The sequence below is a fragment of the Eurosta solidaginis genome, chromosome 5 (assembly GCF_040869045.1).
Source record: "Eurosta solidaginis isolate ZX-2024a chromosome 5, ASM4086904v1, whole genome shotgun sequence".
In the NCBI taxonomy this organism is placed as follows: Eukaryota; Metazoa; Arthropoda; class Insecta; order Diptera; family Tephritidae; genus Eurosta; species Eurosta solidaginis.
In genome coordinates, this window is record NC_090323.1 from 211,044,831 (window position 1) to 211,065,688 (window position 20,858).

The window sequence follows — 20,858 nt, forward strand, 5'->3', positions numbered from 1 at the left end:
TTATGTGTTCTCGCCAATTTAGATTTGCATCAAACCAAATGCCAAGGTATTTTAGACTCTCGACCCTCGTAATAAAACTACCATCTAGATGAATTCCCTGCAGATCGTTCATACCGGGAATATTTTTATAGTTGTTAAATATTATAAAATTTGTTTTCGAGATATTCATTCTCAGCAAATTACGTTCAAACCATTTCGAAAGTTTCTGTATATCCGTTTGGATATTGACTAATAGTTCGTCTAGAGTATCAGTAGCATACAAGAATGTCCCGTCATCGGCATAAAATTGCGATTTTCCATTTAACTCGAGTTTAAATATGTTGTTGATGTATATTACAAATAGAGTTGCAGCTAATTTTGCTCCTTGTGGAACACCAGTTTTAATAGTTTTAGTTAGACTTTTTGTATCTTTTATTTGGACAAATTGCTTTCTATCAATTAAAAAACTTTCGAACAGTTTAATAGCAGTGCCATTAACTCCCAACTCTCTAAGCTTTTGTATCATGATGTAAAGATTTACTGAGTCAAACGCTTTGCTAAGATCAATCGCCAGCATAGCAACGTATTTTTTTCTATCTAAATTTCCATATAGAAATTCTGTACAAGTGATGCATGCGGACAAAGTACTTGAGTTTTCTGTAAATCCAAACTGATTATCGCTAATTATGTCATTACTTTTAATCAATTCTTTCAATCTGTTTAATAAAATACTTTCAAATACTTTGTCAATTGTACTTAACTTTGTTATAGGTCCATAATTTGAACAGACTTCCTTGCTTCCACTTTTGTGAATTGGAACTACTGATCCAATTTTTAACTCCTCTGGATACTGACCACTTATAAAAAATTCATTAATAAATTTTGCTAATGGACCAGGCAGTTCGTCTTTATATTTCTGTACCAGTCGCGCAGAGATTCCGTCAGGTCCGTTGGCCGACTTTGGGTTAAGACTACCAATTGCTAAACGTACTTCTTCGGTATGATACTGAGATAATATAAAAGGGTGTATTATTCCATTTACCGGTTCAGGAGAGTACTCAAAACTATCTGGCGTATCTATAATGTTTAGAAAGTAATTATTAAAAGCATCAGCTATCTCGGAAGGGTCTGTAATATTGGTTTCATTATATTCTATCTGCGTGATATCTGAGGACGAGGTATTATTCTGTCCATAAACAAGCTGATTTAAGATCTTCCACGTTTTAGTGCTAGATACAATATTTTCTTCTATCTGCCTTCCATAGAACTCTTTTCGTGCATTGTTCATTTTGTTGCGCGATTGGGTCTTGAAAATCCTAAATTGGTTTTCGAAATACAAGTTATTGATGTATTTCCTCTTTAATTTGTAAAATTTGTTTCTCTCTTTGATAAGAGATAATATTTCGTTATTCATCCACGGCTTCTTAACAACTTTATTTGTTTTTTTAATACTTTTTGTGCATTTCTCAATACTACTACATAGCTGTTTATGAAATGCCGAAAAGGTAGATTGGGTTATTATATTATTTATATGTTTATTTTGTTCAAAGAGGTAGTAATCAAAAACTTTTATTTCGGTTTCCTGATTTTCAATGTTTTTTATATTGTTATTTACAGTCAAAGCTAGGAGTCTATGATCAGATATCACATTATCATCTAACGACCAAGTAAATTTACTTGTATAAAACAGAAATTTCTTTATATAAAACCAATTTGGATAATTTAAACTTCTTGTAATATTTGTTTCTTAAATTTTTAAGTTTCAACAAGTATACCAACCACTTTGTTCGCATGCTCTGGAAGTCTCCCATCCATAGTACTCCAAGGTAGGACATAGATGTAACTATTCTAGATTGCATAGTCCAGAAGACAATTATAAACATGTAAAATAGATTTAAGTTAGGCTTAGGAAAGCCGTAATAAATAAATACATTACATTACATTACAGTTATTTTATATCTGGGTTTCTTAAGGATTGGGATATGCTTTACGCAGATCTCACCTAACTTATATTTAAAGATTTTAAAGCTGTTGGCAACATCAACGTTGGAAAATATTGAATTGCAATCAATGGCTTCAACTGCAATATTAACCATATCGACATCCATTCTATTGAAGCAAAAACGAATAGCTTCTTCATCATAATGAACTGAACAATTTAAGATAGAATTCGATCTTTAAAACGAATGGTAGATATATGATGAATACCAGGAGTAGATAAAGAAAGGATCAAGGCATTCAAACAAAGAAAAATTTACATTATCATTGACAAAAATTAAGTCTAAAATACGAGAAAGTCGACTTGGAAAACCATTTATCTGACCTATTAACATAGGTGCGTATCGCAGATATTTATCAACCTGTCAATGGTTCGTATTTATAAAAACTGAGCAGTTGCTGTTACTTTAATTTCAAACCTTCAACTCCTATATAAAATTTTTGTTTATACAAGTTTAGGTTGAACTGGCCGATCAATAAAGAACCCACATAGACAGAACGCATCCATAGTGTTACCAGGACTTACAGTCAGTGTCACAAGAAAGTGTACGCACTTGGAAAGTAACAATATAACTCTACTTAAGGGTTTCCCGCGGAAGAGAATAACAAAGAATGTGCTCAACCGTTTATTCGTGCAGCTCGCACTTACTATATCTGCTGTTACTGACGAGGCTTTAATTGTAAGCATGTAACACCAGAAGGCCGCCGTGGTGTGTTGGTGCGGGCACCGTGGTGTGATGGTAGCACGGTACCACACCGTATGCCCTGGGTTCACACCCCGGGCAAAGCAACATCAAAATTTTAGAAGTAAGGTTTTTCAATTAGAAGAAAGATTTGTCTAAGCGGGGTCCCCCCTCGGCAGTGTTTGGCAAGCGCTCCGGGTGTATTACTGCCATGAAAAGCTCTCAGTGAAAACTCATCTGCCTTGCAGATGCCGCTCGGAGTCGGCATAAAACATGTAGGTCCCGTCCGGCCAATTTGTACGAAAAATCAAGAGGAGCACGACGCAAATTGGTAGAGAAGCTCGGCCTTAGATCTCTTCGGAGGTTATCGCGCCTTACATTTATTTATTTATTTAACACCAGAAGGCAGTGTCCAGTTCGTCCCATTGTGAGCCTTAAGTATTCTCTCTTTTAGAGATATGACCAACTGTATGAGTTTAACGTCGCATGATTTGCACATGATCTTAGACATTTTGCAGCCTTTCGCTTCTGTCACACCTTTTCTGCTTTATGGATCATAGCAACTCCGATTCCCTTTTGATTTCTCCCAAGCGGTTTGCGACGTTTACCTTTGTTGTTGTTGTAGCGATAAAGACACTCCAAAAAGGAGGATGTTATCGATGTTGATGGTCCTTTGCCGGATATACATAGATCCGGTACGTCCAGGTAACAAGCACAATTAAGGTACTAGGCTGACTATCTCGGGAACGACTTTATATGACCACATTGAATCTTATATGCCATCCCGCCCACCATCTCTAGTTCCATGAGGAGCAGGGGGTCGCGAGAGCCCCGCATGCCAAATATGCGTATGATACTTACATATTCATAACAGGATTCGCTTTGCGTAGGTGAGGTTGACAATTGTCTTGCCGCCGATTCAGTGAGTGCTTGGCCATTTTCTTACCTGCTATCCTTTTATGACCGGGAATCCAATATAGATGTATGGTCCGACCTGAGCGAAGTCTTTCCAATACTTCATTACATTCTAGGACCATTCTTAACGAAGTACTGTTGGATTTTATTGCCTTGATCGCCGCCTGACTATCAATATATGTGACCTGGAATCATGAAACGACCCTATTATGCGAAATAACCGTTCTTCACTTTTTGAGTAATTCTTATAGGAAATTTAACGCTCTTTCCAATGGAACAAGCCGCAGTTTTCTATCTTTCTTAGTTTTTTCACAAATTGTATTTAAAGCCAAATCGGACCACAAATACGATTTTTTGAAATATTTCGATCCATGCGCCACCTATCGGAGTTTTTTTCTTATTATTGTATTGTCATCGGGTTCTGAACTATATTCCAAGTTTCAAGCTTGTAGCTTATCGGGAAGTTACTTAAATTTTAATTAAAAATTCGTTCACAACGGCCAGCCGCTACACAGAGTCTAGCTAAACAAAAACTTTAAACGCGTTTTTCTCGAAAACTTGCTTTCGCACAATAGGGTCGTTTCATAATTCCAGGTCACATACACATATATTGACGCGACTGCAGCTTAAGCGCACTTCCTTCAGAATTCCTGCTACTACAGCCACTGCTACAATTGTGGCTGTACACTAAAAAAGGATCGCATAGTAAAGTATTCCGTAAATACCCAATAAGAGATTTATATTCATACAAATGAATGTCAAATTTTTTTTTGAAATATTGAGAAAAAGGAATTAATAATTTTTTATAAATATTGTCCAGTATCTATGGCGAAGAACCCTGACGTGGTGGCGATTCTGTTAATAGATAATAAATCAGTTTACTTCTAAATATGTACTAAATAATTTGCTGATATGAAGCGCGTTTGCTACGAAAACATTAAAAATAGTATCACATATTAAGTGAATACAAAAATGTTTACCTTTTGGTTTATACATATGTGTCTTAGGGTGTTTCATTTTTAGACGACATTTTTTTGGGGAGTTTCATTCATGCACAGCTGAAAATGGAAGTGAAAGTCGCTTGTGCGTAAAAGTCTGAGAATTTGAATAGCTCTTTTAAAAGTTCAATGCAAGACACTCCATTCTGAAGGAGGAGGAATATATACAAGTTATTAGAATTTTGTTTCAAAACCCTCAATAAAATCAAAATTTTTAGCGACAAAACTAAGTAAAATGACATTCCATATTGTGATAGAAAGGAATAAGTCTGTATTTTGTAGCGCAATCGGTGCTCCTTATGAAAACTTCAGATTTTCTTGTAATTTAAGTAAAATACCTAGTTGTTCAAAGAATTAAATCGTCCTTCAATTTATCAGCATTTGGCAATATACCATTGCGTACAGACCACATATGAATAGATACTGTGACGAATTTCTGAAATTCCGCTTATTCCAAATCGTCTGCTAATGTTCGAATCACTTAACTGTTGAATAAATAACTCCAATATTGAATAATGCAAAAATGGCCTTTATTAAAGTACTTCACAATAACACTTATAATTCGCAACGAATAGCTTGCTTAAACCAAACTGATTGTCGTGCCTCTACTGTTGCCGCCTTTTATACTGTCTGGTTTCCTCGTTGCATACTTCTAGGCTTTTCTATTCTAGAATTTACTAGTTAGTTATCAGCTACGTTCATAGCTTCTCAAACTACGTTTATAGCTTCTCATATGCGCGTGTATACGTGAGTAATACTTGCATAAATTATTGCCTTCTTTTGTGAGCATCTCAGATAAGATATATGCATATGAATGTGTTTGTGCGTCTCTTCTCCGCTGCTCGTATGGACATATGGGTAGACATAATGATTGATTTAATGATGTGCATACAAGTCACTGCTTAGCATCGGCTTAGAGATGATAGTATCCCTTAGTGATGCTAATATTTGTCACAATACGAAACATTCATTCTCTCTCAAATTGTTTTCAAAACAATGCACGGTGGGGGTATTTGATCAATCTAGCTGGCCAAAACTAAAACAGCAGTTATTTCTGTTAAAAAAGTGGTTGTCTCACTTCATTGTCATGAATGGAAATTTTTGACAGTAAATTCACGGTGTTCCCCGTAGAATTACTTGGATCGAGCCCCCGGTTTCGGAGGGACCGGGGTCATTTTTCGGCATTACATGAGATATGTATGTCAATATGGGTATCAAACGAAATGTATTTTACTCCGCGTTTCTATTGACACTTTTGAGTAGGGTTGACACTTAGGGTTGCCACCTCACCTTCATTTTTATATTTCTTTGTATATCCACTACCATCTCGGAAACGGCTTGACCGATTTGAATCAAATTTGGTACATCGATATAGTATTACATTTAAGACTTTTCACCTAGGTGTTGCCACTGAGGATGTTTTCACAAGGTTGCCACCTTTTACCACTAGGGGTATCGGTCTCTTACAAAATGCACAGCCATTTTTGTTATTAAACTTTGAAACAAACATAAGCTAATGTATTGCCAAAAAATTACTGACATGATATGCCAAGGGTTTTAAAAAATTTAATATTGAAAGAAAATAGTAGCATTACAAGTAAAATAACTCAGTTAAAACATGCGGTATAAAAAATCTAACATATGAATTAAAAACACATTTACCTGTCCTAAAAGAAAATATAACTAGATTTGATTAAGGCTAAAGAAGTGAACAAGTATTTAGGTTAGAAGGATATATTGTTTTTTAATCCAAAAATACATCGAACTGCATACAATTTGCAGATGGGTTTTGGGGTATGTATACTATTCAATGGACATCTAGGAACGCCAGGGAGAGTATTTAAAAAAGATTGGAATATTTTGAAAAATGGACTTTTAACCTCAATATCAATTATCCGAAAGCGTAAATGAAAAATTTTAGTTCTTTTTAAAGAATTTGCAAAAAACAGTTTCAAATTTTCAGGCGATCGCTGTATTTTTCATAATTTTTTCGTATAATCAGAGACATCTATGCAGAAGGTAGTTTTGTACAGTAATATCGTATCGTGTAACCGGTATTGATCCCAAGCAGAGTGTTCTGCGCACAAATATGGATCCCCCAACCAATTTTAGATCGTTCCGTGTTTTTTTTTTTTTGTTTTTATGAAAATATATTTTGACGGAAGCCACATTTTAAATTTCTGCTTTCGGATTATAGTTGCCGAGATCAAAACGCGTCTTTCGATACCCGTGCCGAAATTGTGGTACTGGATTTAGCCGTCAACGCTTCATGTAAAGTTTTACCTTTTAGTTAAATAAATTTGCAATTCATAACACCCAACAAAATTTGGGATTAAATATTCTACTAAGGCGTATGGACTTTACAAAATATGTCTTAGCTGGTCCAACACCAGTTACACAAACCAATAAATTTCTGTACACAACATGTTCGATGAGACAGATTTCCACGCATTCAAAAGTTATACGGGAAAAATATTAAGTTTCAACTTTCGGAATCTTAATTCTAACATGTGTAAATACGGGTTTTTAGAACAAACCATTACGGTGCAAAACATCCAAAGGTTGTTTTAAAATGCCCAAATATTATTTTGACGATGATGGTATCACATTTATTAATATCTAAAAGAATCAAATTATAAGGGCGATGAAAGAAAATATCGCCTGAAAATGGTGCATCCTAATGTACATACATATATCTGTAATGGTTTTGATAATTTGTTTCCAATCTTGTTGTTTTTTTTTAGAAATAAAACTTTCCATAAATATAATGTGCTTGACTCATTTGGAAGGACTGTTCCGAAAAGAAAGTGCCCACGAGTGTCTACGAGCTTGCATTTTTTTTATACCCAGCTGTACTTGTAAACAGGGTGTTATAATTTTGATTGGATAACGGTTGGTTGTACAGGTATAAAGGAATCGAGATAGATATAGACTTCCATATATCAAAATCATCGAAAAAAAATTTTATTGAGCCATGTCCGTCCGTCCGTCCGTCTGTCCGATAACTTGATTAAATATTGAGATATCTTCACCAAATTTGGTACACGAGCCGATCTGGACCCAGAATAGATAGGTATTGAAAATGAGCGAAATCGTATGATAACCACGCCACTTTTTATATATATAACATTTTGGAAAACACAAAAAAACTGATTATTTAGTAAATAATACACCTAGAATGTTGAAATTTGACGTGTGGACTGATATTTAGAAATTTGAAAACGTAACAAAATTTGGCAGAGAGGTTGCCTTTGCTATAAGGGATCTTTTGAAGAAAAATTAACGAAATCGGTTAAAGACCACGCCCACTTTTATATAGAAGATTTTTAAAAGGGTCGTGAACGAATAAAATAAGCTATATTTTTGCAAAAAAGGGCTTTATATCAATGGCATTTCATTTCCCAAGTGGATTTATAACAATAAATGGGAAAAACTTAAAATTAAAAAAAGGGCGTGGCACCGCCCCTTTTATGACTATGTTTAGGGAGCCATAACTCGAAGAAAAATTAGTTCGGAATAGAACCATATGTATATGGGGTATTCCATCCCATTTCGACCAATTTTGGACCCGACCCCTTTAGAATTGGCTGAAAGTTTTTCTTCTTTTTCTAGCTTACGAAAGACGTTTTTCGGAAGTTTTTCAAATTTTTTCATCCAACACAAAAAAAGTAATGAATTTAAAAAAAACACCGTTTTTGTTTTCAAAATGCTATAACTTTTTCAAAAATTGACCGTTTGGGATAATTTTTTTTTTTAATATTTTTTTAAATGTACTTTTCGGAAAAAATTAAAAAAAATTTTTAGAGTTTTTTTTTTTTGCAATTTTTCAGTTTTTCGAGATTTTTCGAATTTTGCCCTTTTTTTCTCATAAAAAACTTCAATCAATTCTGTAATCATCCCCACTAATCCCGGAGTGGGCCGAGAATTTTTTTTTTATTTAATTGAAAAAAAAATACTTTAAAATTTTTTTTGTTTTTTCAAAATGCTATAACTTTTTCAAAAATTGACCGTTTGGGATTATTTTTTTTTTAAATTTACTTTTCGGAAAAAATTCAAAAAAAATTTTAAAGTTTTTTTTTTCAATTAAATAAAAAAAAAAAATTCTCGGCCGACTCCGGGATTAGTGGGGATGATTGCAGAATTGATTGAAGTTTTTTATGAGAAAAAAAAGAGCGATATTGGAAAAATCTCGAAAAACTGAAAAATTACAAAAAAAAAAAAACTTTAAAAATTTTTTTGAATTATTTCCGAAAAGTACATTTAAAAACATATTTACAAAAAAAAAATGATCCCAAAGGGTCAATTTTTGAAAAAGTTATAGCATTTTGAAAACAAAAACGGTGTTTTTTTAAAAATTCATTACTTTTTTTGAGTTGGAGGAAAAATTTTGAAAAACGTCTGAAAAACGTCTTTCGTAAGCTAGAAAAAGAAGAAAAACTTTCAGCCACTTCTTAAGGGGTCGGGTTCAAAATTGGTTGAAATGGGATGGAATACCCCATATGTATTATTGCGCAACCTTGTAACACTATTAAGCACACAAAACAAACAACAACAGCATTTCAAGTGTACAGCTGGGTATGCAATGTTCGGTTTCACCCGAACTTAGACTTCCTTACTTGTTTAGTTTCAAGAACAATTGGACAAGTTGATTATTAAGGGACGGAAGAAACAAAATTAAATCTTAACTTGCACAGAATTTTAATTTTTACATGCTGGGTGGAAAAAACACATGGAAACTTTTTGACCGCTTTCCTACTTTTCTTATAAAGTGCCAAAGTTTTCTAGGGAATTTCTTCTTCTAAATGTGGTTGTGCCACACCCATATTCCAAAATTTTTTTGGAATTGTATGTTTTGCGTCATAAAACCAATCTACCTACCAAAGCTTAGCGGTACTCGTTTTTGAATTATCTCATTTTTTCCATTTTTCTAAATTTTCGATATCGAAATAGTGGGCGTGGTTATCGTCCGATTTCGCTCATTTTCAATACCAATCTATTCTGGGTCCAGATAAGCCCATATACTGAATGTGCTGGTGATATCTCAATATTTGCTGAACTAATCGTGGCAACGGACGGACGGACGGACATGGCTTATTCAAATTTTTTTCGATACCAATGATTCTTATAAATGGAAGTCTATATCTATCTCTATTCCCTTATACCTGTAAAATCAACCGTTGTCCAATCAAAGCTACAATACCCCGTGTTGAAGTACAGCTGGGTATAAAAACTGTCACATGTGTTGTTGGATATTAACACGAAACCATGAACTCGAGTTTGAAAACATAAACAGGAAGTGATTACAAACAAGTGTGCCAAAAAAGGGCAAAAGCGGCCGACGCTATCACGAGTTACAATGAAAAGTTTAACTCGTTCAGCAAACTTAAAAGTGCTATAACTTAGAAAAAAATTCGAATTTCGAGGTTTAAATAAGGAGCATTTGGCTATACTGAATATTTGAGTTATTTATTCGACACTTTCGAACGTTAGCAGAAGGTGCATAATTATCAGGAATTTCCCAAGATTTGTTACAATATGTTCCTTAGTGAGCTCACAAGGTTCTGATCGATACCCCTAGACAAAAGAAGCTTTAGGCGCTTATGAGCCGATTATGCTCCACAGCTTGGCTAGGCTGATCAGACCTAGGTAAAAATCAGAAAAATTCTATTGGGCCTGAGATTTTTCGAGGTTATCGACTTTCCAAATACAAGAACACGCCATTTTCGTCCTACGCGAAAAGTCCCTGATTTTATATGGTACGGCGAAAACGGGTTTCACCCCATTAAATATCTCCTATCACCCTAACACCCCGCCTTATAGTGTTTTTCAATCAGACAAATATCTGAGGAGATATTCATGCATTTATTCGAGAAATCGAGCTTAATTAAGACTCGTTCTTAAATTAAGTATGACATATTTAAAAAAAATCAAGACTGAAGTAGTTCACGTTCCAAAAATTTACAGACATGATGTCTGCTATAGCTTGGGGTTGAGTTTTAAAATCTTGGTTCTATACCTCAATCTGCCTGCAAAACTTCCGATTTTACACATACTCTATTGAACAAAATTATTAATTCATATACGAGATGCCATAACTCATCATATGGCGCAGTAGGAGACTGTCGAAAGGAACAAAATTCTGTTCGTATACCCAGTTGAAGTGTCCTCATTTCTACTAAGAGGATACGGTTTTACCCGAAAAAAAAAACAGTTTTTCTTAATTTTACGCTTTCTAAGCGAGATCCAAATAAAAAATAAAAAGTATATTTGATTCGGCTAAAGAATCAAAAACAAATAAAAAGTACTATTATATATTATAAAAAGTATTATTATTATTAAATAAATTTTAAATTAAAAATTACCTCAAATAAATGTAAAGTAATAAGGCAACCCCCGCTTAATTCATACAAAAAGTATTTTTGATTTGGATGCCGAATAAAATAGAAAATAAAAAGTATCTTTGATTCGGCTGAAGAATCAAATTAAAAATAACAAGTAAGGAAGGCTAAGTTAGGGTGTAACCGAACACTACATACTCACCTTAGAGCTTTGGAGACAAAATAAGGGAAAATCACCATGTAGGAAAATGAACCTAGGGTAACCCTGGAATGTGTTTGTATGACATGGGTATCAAATGGAAGGTATTAAAGAGTATTTCAAAAGGGAGTGGGCCATAGTTCTATAGGTTAACGTTATTTCGGGATATCGCTGTAGGATTCTTATTATTCTCATTTAACTTTGTGTTTAAGTTACTTTGAATTTTGTAATTTTGAAATGTTTTACCAATTTTTAATATTCAATATTGATTTTGTGATTATCAAAAATTTTCATTACAAAAAAAATTGTGTTGAATATAAACTTAATAAAAGATAAATATCTATCAAAATAAAAATTACATTTTATAAAATAATATATATTAAATAGAAATTTATTAATTTAGTCGGATCTGTATATTCAGTACGAGAAAGTCGCGTATACGCCTAGTGGTTACACGGGAAGTCTAAACAATTGGATCTGTACATTCAGTACGAGAAAGTTGCGTATACGCCTAGTTGTTACACGGAAAGTCTAAACAACATATTTTCATATAACCACAATTGACGATCCCGCCTTTTGTCGAGTTCAGTTGCAGATACATAGAAGTACTAATATTACAGACGGATGTTCAATTCGATTTGCCACACCAGAGCTGAAAAGATAACATAGAAGTACTAATATTACAAACGGACATTCAATTCAATTAAAATCTAGAGCACATTTTGCCACACCAGAGCTGAAAAGATAGTGACACCATAACTGATAAAGCTCTAACAAGTTGAAATACAAATAGTTCTTGTATAACAAAAACGGAAACGTTAGCCTAACGCAGTGAACTTCCTTTGGAACTACTTTGCCGTTTTTGTGTTCCATTTAAGTGTAAAAAAGCAATAAAAACATCAGAACATTACCAATAATGCCCTTTACACAATTGCAACGTCATTATCGAATCTTGGATTGTATGTAGTTGACAAGTGTTAAATCAAAATAACGCAAATACATATAACACAGAAAAAGAAACACAAACATTGAACGTTGTTTGCGTAAAAGATTGGTGGTAGTGAAACGTTGGTAGTCATATTTAATATTGTTTTATAATATCATTTATGTATTAATGTTATTCTCTTTCTAATTTAATATCACTTTTGCGTAATTCAATTACTCAGATATAAATTTACATATTATTAATTTTTCTTTTGGTCAATAATAAAGATTTATTTATTTTTATCTGGCAAAAATTTTTAAATTGTAAACGCTCTTTTCCAGAGATCTTAAATATTATTTTTAATTATCACCAATAACATCTATTTCTGAGAATTTATTTCAATTAATATAATTTATTATGTATCATACACCAACACACCACAGACATTCATCTACATCAACACATCAAATTAACGATTCGCTTATCAATTTAGAAGATGGTTCTTCACAAAATGATCTAATAAATCCGTATGCGAATCAAAACAATAATGAAATTTTTTCTACTTCAGTAAAACTTCCTCAATTTTGGACAAATTGTCCTGAAGCATGGTTAATACATGCTGAAATGCAGTTTAATACCAAAAAAATTACTCAAGAAACAACTAAATATGAGTATATTATTACTGCATTACCTCAGGAAGTCATAATGACCATTTTAGATTTTATTCAAAATCCACCAGAAACAAATAAATATTCTGCATTAAAACAAATTTTGATTGAAAGGCATTCCATAAGTGAGAATGCGAAATTAGATAAAGTGTTGTCCGATTCTGAAATGGGTGATCGCAAACCTTCGGAATTTTACCGATCTTTAGTTCTACTTTCTGGTTCTAATTTTAGCCAAGAAGTTTTAAAGAAACTTTGGATGCGAAAATTACCCAAAAACTTGAATGTAATTTTAACAAGTTCAAATTCCAATGACATAAATGATCTAACCAAATTAGCTGATAACGTTTGGGAAGTTATCAGTAAAAATGAAGTTGCTTTGATAAACAATTCTCAAAATTCTAAAGGAGAAAATGCTATTATTACTAATTTGGTTAAGACAACATCTTTAATTTGTGAAAATTTTCAAAAATTATCTTTGGAATTAAGTAAAATTAGGAAAGAAATTAATCAGAATTATTCAAGATCACGTTCAACAAGTAGAAATAGTTATAGAAGTCCTGTTAGATATCGTTCAAAATCTCGTGATAATCCCAACTGGTTATGTAGATATCACTACAAATTCGGAAATAAAGCTATGAGATGTAAAGAACCGTGTGCGTTTGTGAAAAATAGTACTCCAAAAAACTAAAATGTTCCGTTGTTGCAGCGACGAATAATGGAATTTCAGAAGTATCAACTCGTCGTTTATTTATATTTGACAAAGAAAATAAATTAAATTTTTTGATTGATAGTGGAGCAGAAATTTCAGTACTTCCAGTTTCAAAATTCTCGTGTACAAAAAAATTTTCTGATATTATCTTAACAGAAGCTAATGGTTCAACGATTTTTACATATGGAAAAAAACTTATAAATGTTAATTTAGGTTTAAGGAGAGAATTTCCTTTTGTGTTTTTGATCGCTGATATAGCAAAACCAATTATAGGTGCAGATTTTTTATGCAAATATGGACTTCCTATTGATATTAAAAAAAAACGTTTAATAGATCCATTAACAAATTTATCAGTTAACACAATTTCGTACTATTGTAACATCTCTCTTCCAAAATTTTTTTCAGTAGAAAATCAATACACAAAATTGTTGAAAGAATTTCCTTCTCTTATAGAAGAGCCAAATTATTCAAAACCAGTTAAACATACCACAGTTCATAGATTAGTTACAGGAGGTAATCTTCCTTTCTCAAAACCCAGACGTTTAGACCCAATCAAATTTAAGGTAGCTAAAACTGAATTTGATTTTCTTGTAAAAACTGGAATTTGTAGACCATCAAATTCCTCTGTAGCATCACCACTTCATTTAGTACCAAAAAAAGAGAGTAATGATTGGCGTCCCTGTGGTGATTTTAGAAGACTTAATACTGTTACTGTTCCTGACCGCTATCCTTTACCACATATTCAAGATTTTAATATGAATCTTAGAAATAAAAAGATATTTTCAAAGTTGGATCTTGTTAGAGCGTATCACCAAATACCAATGGCAGAAGAAGATATTTACAAAACAGCGATTACTACTCCTTTTGGTATGTTCGAGTTCATTCGAATGCCTTTCGGCTTGAGGAACTCAGCACAAACTTTTCAAAGATTCATCAATGAAGTTGTAGGTGAATTAGATTTTGTTTTCACGTACATTGATGATCTTTTAGTTGCAAGTGAGAGTGAAGAGCAACATTTTAAAGATCTACGTATACTTTTTGAACGTTTGTCTGAATATGGTTTGAATGTTAAACCAAATAAATGTATTTTTGGTGTTACTAGAATTGATTTTCTAGGGCATAGTATTTCTGAGTTAGGAATACATCCATCTGAAGATAGAATAAAAGCTATTCGAGATTTTGAACTACCAAAATCCATTAAACAAACACAAAAGTTTATTGGTATGGTTAATTATTACCATAGATATATTTCACAATTAGCAGAATTTACTGGAGTTATATATGATTTAATTAACAAATCAAATAAAAAAAGAGACAAAATTCTAGTTTGGGATGATAAATCTATTAAAGCGTTTGAATGCATTAAAGATAAATTTGCATCTAAGATCTTGTTAAATCATTTTAGCAAAGATGCAAAATTGACTTTAACTGTAGATGCATCCAATACGGCTGTCGGTGGTGTTCTACAACAAAATTTAAACAATAAATCTGAGCCTCTCGCATTCTATTCGAAGAAACTTTCTCCAGCTGAAATGAAATATAGTGCTTTTGATAGAGAGCTATTAGAAATTTATCTTAATATTAAGCATTTTCGATACCTATTAGAAGGAAGAGAATTCACTGTGTTTACTGACCACAAGCATTTAATTTTCGCTCTAAATTCAAAAACTGAACGTAGTCCACGACAAACCAGACATCTTGAATTTATTGCACAATTTACAAGTGATATCCAGCATATTATTGGACAAGCAAATGTGGTAGCCGATACTTTATCTAGGGCATTTGAAATAGAAACAATTCAAAATTCAGAACTTAATTTTAAAATTTTAGAAAAGGAACAACAACAAGATGATGAACTAAACAACCTTGTATCTCAACAATCATTTCAAAATTTAAAATTAGTTAAAATTCCTGTTTTAAATTTCAATATATGGTGTGAATCATCTGGAGATTATCCTAGACCGTTCGTTCCAAATAACTTACGAAAAACAGTATTTGATAAGTTACATGGAATAGTACATCCGGGTACTAAAGCCACTCGACGTCTAATTATAAAAAAATATTTTTGGCCAAACATGAATAAAGAAATTAATAGATGGTCCAAAGAATGTATTAGTTGTCAAAAATCTAAAGTTTATCGACATACGAAATCACCAGTTAGTAAAATTTCAATACCGAACAAAAGATTCGAACATATTCATTTAGATATTGTAGGACCTTTACCTATTTCAAAGGGACATCGCTATATTTTGACTATTATTGATAGGTTCACACGTTGGCCAGAAGCATACGGATTAAGAGAAATTTCTGCAGAAATAAATGCAAATAAATTTTTACGTGAATATATATCTCGGTTTGGTGTACCTCTAGAAATAACTACTGATCAGGGTGCTCAATTTACTTCAAAATTGTTTACAGAATTAACAAAGTTATTAGGCAGTCATCAAATTACAACGTCAGCTTATCATCCTCAAGCGAATGGCATGGTAGAGCGATTTCATAGGCAATTGAAATCTTCTTTAATGGCTACAAATGGAACCAGAGATTGGTATGGAGAGCTACCTCTAATACTGTTGGGCTTGCGATCAACATTTAAAGAAGATATTTCGGCTACACCGGCTGAAATGGTTCTTGGACAAAATTTACGATTACCCGGTGAACTTGTTGTTCCAACATCTGAAAATCCATCGTCAAATGAAATTTTGGGTAAATTACGTGAAAAATTTAGAAATGTTCATTCGAGTTTAAATCATCATAACTCTAATGTTGGTTTTTATGTTCCGAAAGATTTACAAACATGTAAATTTGTTTTTGTTCGTTTAATTAATAAGCGTTCTTTACAACAACCGTATGAAGGTCCATACAAGGTACTTGAAAAAAACAAGAAGTATTTTAAAATAGAAATTGATAATGAAATCAAAACTATCCCGATTGACAGGTTAAAACCAGCGATTATTGAAACGTTATCTAACAACTCTAACACTCATCACAATAAAATTAGAACAAAAAAGAAAGTCACATTTAATTTATTTAATGTTAATTCTCTGGAAGGGGGAGTAATCTAGGATTCTTATTATTCTCATTTAACTTTGTGTTTAAGTTACTTTGAATTTTGTAATTTTGAAATGTTTTACCAATTTTTAATATTCAATATTGATTTTGTGATTATCAAAAATTTTCATTACAAAAAGAAATTGTGTTGAATATAAACTTAATAAAAGATAAATATCTATCAAAATAAAAATTACATTTTATAAAATAATATATATTAAATAGAAATTTATTAATTTAGTCGGATCTGTATATTCAGTACGAGAAAGTCGCGTATACGCCTAGTTGTTACACGGAAAGTCTAAACAACATATTTTCATATAACCACAATCGCCATAAAGGTGGACCAGGGGTGACTCTAAAATGTGGTTGTACGATGTGGGTATGAAATTAATGGTGTTAATGAGTAGTTTAAAATGGAGTGGGCATTAGTTCTATAGGTGGACGCCTTTTCCAGATATTGCCATAAAGGTGGACCAGGGGTGACTCTAGAATGTGTTTGTACGGTATGGGAATCAAATGAAAGGTGTTAATGAGTATTTTAAAAGGGAGTGGGCCTTAGTTCTATAGGTGGAAGCCTTTCGAGATATCGCCATAAAGATGGACCAGTGGTGACTCTAGAATGTGTTTGTACGATATGGGAATCAAATGAAAGGTGTTAATGAGTATTTTAAAAGGGAGTGGGCCTTAGTTCTATAGGTGGACGCCTTTTCCAGATATCGCCATAAAGGTGGACCAGGGGTAACTCTAGAATGTGTTTGTACGATGTGGTTATGAAATGAATGGAGTTAATGAGTAGTTCAAAATGGAGTGGGCCTTAGTTCTATAGGTGGACGCCTTTTCCAGATATTGCCATAAAGGTGGACCAGGGGTGACTCTAGAATGTGTTTGTAATGAGGGTTTTAAAAGGTGGCCCTTAGTTGTATATGTGAAGGCGTTTTCGAGATATCGACCAAAATGTGGACCAGGGTGACCCAGAACATCATCTGTCGGGTACCGCTAATTTCTTTATAAATGTATTACCACGAACAGTATTCCTGCCATGATTCCAAGGGCTTTTGATTTCGCCCTGCAGAACTTTTTCATTTTCTTCTACTTAATATGGTAGGTGTCACACCCATTTTACAAAGTTTTTTCTAAAGTTATATTTTCCGTCCAAAAAAACAATCTAATCACAATGTTTCATCCCTTTTTTCGTATTTGGTAAAAATTATGGCATTTTTAGAAATTTTCGATGGCGAAAAAGTGAGCGTGGTCATAGTCGGATTTCGCCCATTTTTAATACCAAGATAAAGTGAGTTCAGATAAGTACGTGAACTACGTTTAGTAAAGATATATCGATTTTTTCTCAAGTTATCGTGTTAACGGCCGAGCGGAAGGACAGACGGTCGACTGTGTATAAAAACAGGGCGTGGCTTCAACCGATTTCGCCCATTTTCACAGAAAGATTTCGCCCATTTTCACAGTTATCGTCATGGAAGCTATACCAAATTTCACTTGTTCGACTTATGGCATTTAAAATATTCTAGAAAAATTAAATGAAAAATGGGCGGAGCCACGCCCATTTTGAAATTTTCTTTTATTTTTAAATTTTGTTGCACCATATCATTACTGGGGTTGAATGTTGACATAATTTACTTATATGCTGTAAAGATATTAAATTTTTTGTAAAAATTTTACTTTTAAAAATTTTTTTTAAGTGGGCGTGTTCGTCATCCGTTTTTGCTAATTTTTATTTAGAACATATATAGTAGTAGGAGTAACGTTCCAGCCAAATTTCATCATGATATCTTCAACGACTTCCAAATTACAGCTTGCCAAACTTTTAAATTACCTTCTTTTAAAAGTGGGCGGTGCCACGCCCACAGTCCAAAATTTGACTAATTTTCTATTCTGCGTCATAAAGTCAACAAACCTACCAATTTTCATCGCTCTATCCATCTTTGGTAATGAATTATTGCATTTTTTCGGTTTTTCGAAATTTTCGATATCGAAAAAGTGGGTTATAGTCCGATTTCGTTCATTTTAAATAGCGATCTAGGAGGAGTGCTCAGGAACTTACATACCAAAGTTCATTAAGATACCTAAAAATTTACTCAAGTTATCGTGTTGACGGACGGATGGACGGACATGGCTAAATGAATTTCTTTTTTCGCCCTGATCATTTTGATATATAGAAGTCTATATCTATCTCGATTAGTTTGTGCCGTTACGGGGTACCGTTATGCGAACAAAATCAATATACTCAGTGAGCTCTGCTCAGCTGAGTATAAAAAGTATCTTTGATTCTGCTGAAGAATCGAATAACAAATAAAAAGTATTTTGTATGCCGAATCAAATAAAAAATATCTTTGATTTGAAAAAATTTAAAAAAAAAAATTCATTTTTTTTGGATTCGTGATTCATTCAAATAAAAATCACGCAACCCTGATCCGACTAATAAACCTCGAGAAATAATTAATTACAAGTGTGCACCTTTGTTCCGGAACAGTCCTTAAGAGGGAGTGTTTCAGGGACGTGTAAGAAAATTCCTTTGGGGGGACATAATTGATTATTTATTTATTTAATCTACAATTTGACAAAATCTGATAGAGTATTTACAAATGTGCAGTATAACGATGTGAATACAATAGAGTTTGCAAAATGAACACATTACGTTTTAACTGACTACTACTAAAAGCATAATTACATATATTGTTAGTCATGACGGACTGTACTTTTAGCTATTAATGTAAGTTTCTTGGTAGGTTGGAGAGAACTAGTTTCCAATCCAATTAAAATTTAACATTCAGGCTTAGCATACATAATTTATTTTTATAATCGCTTAGTATGGTTTTGAACACATGTCGAAGATGGAGTGGAATATAACCCTATCTCAGTTGTCAGCCAATGTCAAATACATATATTGTGTTTAAGCTCATATAGGGTGTTTTTGAAACAAATTCTAATATATGGCGCTCTTCAACCGATATAAATTCCAGACTGCGAAGGGCTTTATCTATATAAGAACCAGCATTAACAGCGGAAATAATGTGAGCTTAGAAATCAAACTTTTGCCAACAAGTGCTACTTTCTAATGAGTAGGCAATTGAAAAGTAAAGTCCGAACAAAAATCACCTTCTACAAGTCGCTCATTATACCTTCCTGATGTATGGCTCAGAATCATGGACGGCATCGAAATAAAATGAGATGGCTCTTGTAGATAAATTACTCTTCCACATAACACGTGGCACCGTCCGTTTGAAAATTAAAATGTCTCCCCATTTCCTCTTACAATAAAACTTGATAAGTGAAATATCATTGATTCAAAACTATTTTTGCTAAGTTATAGCTTATTATTCTAGTCTACTACCCTTTTAAACTTGTTTTATATCTAAGTTGCCGTGGTCTTTAACCGATCTCGTCCATTTTTTTTTTGGAAATGTTTCCTGCTATATGGAAAATCTGTGTACCCAATTTTATTACGATCCGTTAATTTTTCTTCGAGTTATGGCTCTCGAAACATAGAAAATTGCTTAGTCATAAAAGGGGCGATGCCACGCCCTTTTTTAATTTAAAGTTTTTCCTATTTATTGTTATACATCCACTTAGGAATGAAATACCATTGATATAAAGCTCTTTTTCGCTAAGATATAGCTTATTTTATTCGTCCCCGACCCTTTTAAAAACCTTTTATATAAAAGTGGGCGTGGTCCATAACCGATTTCGTTAATTTTTCTTCAAAGCATTCCTTATAATAAAGGCAACCTCTCTGCCGAATTTTATTACGACAGATTTAAGGATTTTTGATTTATGATTAATAATATTTGTAAAATTCATTTTATCAGAAGTGGGCGGTTTTTTTCAATTTTTTCTCAAGAGTCTCAATATTAGTCCACATGTCAAATTTCAACATTCTAGGTGTATTATTTACTATATAATCAGGTTTTTTGTGTTTTCCAAAATGTTATATGTATAAAAAGTGGGCGTGGTTATATCCGATTTCGCTCATTTTCAATACCAATCTATTCAGGGTCTAGATAAGCTCGTGTACCAAATTTGGTGAAGATATCTCAATATTTACTCAAGTTATCGTGTTAACGGACAGACGGACGGACGGACATGGATCACGGAATCAAATTTTTTTTCGATGATTTTGATATATGGAAGTCTATATCTATCTCGATTCCTTTATACTTGTACAACCAACCGTTATCCAATCAAAGTTAATATACTCTGTGTGCAAAGCACGCTGAGTATAACAAAAATTCTCTGTGATGTTTGTTATTTATCGCTTTGGTAAACTCTCGCGCCGCTATGCGCTGAAATTTTCATAAAATAGCCTTTTGCTTGCTAACCACGTTAACTAAAAAAATATTTGTTATTCGCCAAAATTAAAAAAAAATTTCAGTTAAT

The 20,858-nt window shown here is 33.0% G+C and overlaps 1 protein-coding gene across 2 annotated transcripts in view; it reads left to right on the forward strand.

Annotated features, from left to right (window-relative positions):
• The window catches only part of MTF-1 (Metal response element-binding Transcription Factor-1), a 96,226-nt gene that overhangs the window by 36,820 nt on the left and 38,548 nt on the right, over nt 1-20,858 (forward strand). The gene's annotated exons all lie outside the window — the stretch shown is intronic.